Genomic DNA, 1863 nt, shown 5'->3' with positions numbered 1-1863 from the left:
CTAGTTCTGTTCTAGTTCTGTTCAAGTTCTGTTCTAGTTCTGTTCTAGTTCTGTTCTAGTTCTGTTCTAGTTCTGTTCTAGTTCTGCTCTAGTTCTAGTTCTGTTCTAGTTCTGTTCTGGTTCTGTTCTAGTTCTAGTTCTGTTCTGGAGTCTTTAACACATTTTTAAAAAAATATATATTTTTTACTAATTTGTACAAATGTAATATATTTATAAAAAATTAATTAATTAAAAAACTACTTAAAAAACTTTTACTGCAAAGATATCAATACAAATGACCTTAATTTCTGAAATATTTTCATTTCATTTCTTTTTTTTCGATTTTATAAAAGCAAATTAAAAAAAAATTATATAAAAAATATACAAACCAAATCAATTTTGCTGTTAAAAAGTCGTTCATGTGTGAATTCAAAACTTATTTAAAAAACTAAAAGGTGTTTCCAACAAATATTGACTTTCGTTTGTTTTGTGGCACAAACGTGTGCACACAGAAGGAAAAAAATATATTATATCCCCAGGGTGTAATAAAACTGACATGTATCCCCAAAATACATAAACATTCATAGCCACACATGCATTTTAAATGTATGTATATGGATGTTAGAGAGATGTCTAAGAGTCTGGGGTGTTAAGAATTTTTTCATTAATAAAAGTGAAATTTTGAAAAAGCGAATGAATGAGTGAAACTGGAAGTGGAAGTGTAAGGAACTAGACAATGAAAAAGTGTTGAATACAATTGCTTAAAGGTTAAGTTTGTCATTAGCACGTATGAAATGTAATAACGTATGAAACTTGGAATGTCACCTACTCATACCCCACTTCCTTAGATACTGCATACAAGTATTTGGAGTACAATTACAAAGTATTTGTCCTGACACATGTATAGAATAGTTTGATATTGAAAGAAGGAGTAAAGAAAGAAAAAAAAAACTATTATGCACAATGGGGGAGTGTTGGGGCAAGCAAAGGTTAAGTATCTGTGTACAATGACAATAGAAGACAGGAAATTAAAAGTGTGAAACAATAAGGAAGTTTAATTGAAAATGTTCACCCTACCCTTCTTGCCACCCTCACAACTTCACTTTTGTTTGGAGCGATGGGGACTGTGTATAAACTACTGGATTGAAGTGCATTTTTTCGAATTAATTCTTTGATGTTTGACATTATTTTGTCACCCATAATTACTTAAAATTAATGTTAAAAACATCAACTTATAAGAAAGCAGCACACTTTAAAATAAATACAAATTTCGATCATCTTTGTTGCATCCATAAACTTAAGTCCCTTTTATCGGCAGCACCTGCATTCTGTGGTGCCCTTCGATTTTCTTGCAACATGTGTGTGACATTCATTTTGATGTTAGTTTTAAAAAATTTTTTAAAATTAATTTCATTTCTGTTAAAAACAGACATCGACAATTTATATTGAACTTGAATTTTTTCTTTGATTTAATTATCTTGGCCTTGTAGAACAATTTTTCTTAATTAGAAAACGATTTTGAAAAATAATTAATGTTCTGGTGTTTATACATGAATATTTTGAAGTTTTTGTTGTCATGTTATGGGTTCCAAAACATTTAGTTTAAAATTTATTAGAGTTTAAAGATGAGAATGTAATGGGTGGGGAGAGAAACGTCTTGCACGTGTTTGCAGTAAGCTTTAATTGTAGTGCTGCTGGAAAATTTTTAACCTAATGTATTAAAGTTTAGATCTAATTTTGTTCTTGTTCAGTTCAAGATCTAGTCCAATTCTGTCTTAGTTCTGTTCTAGTTCTGTTCTAATTCTGTTCTAGTTCTGTTATAGTTCTGTTCTAGTTCTGTTCTAGTTCTGTTCTAGTTCTGTTCTAGTTCTGTTCTAGTTCTGT

This window comes from Lucilia cuprina, chromosome 5, assembly GCF_022045245.1.
Source record: "Lucilia cuprina isolate Lc7/37 chromosome 5, ASM2204524v1, whole genome shotgun sequence".
NCBI lineage: Eukaryota > Metazoa > Arthropoda > Insecta > Diptera > Calliphoridae > Lucilia > Lucilia cuprina.
Note: the sequence above shows the minus strand (reverse complement) of the source record.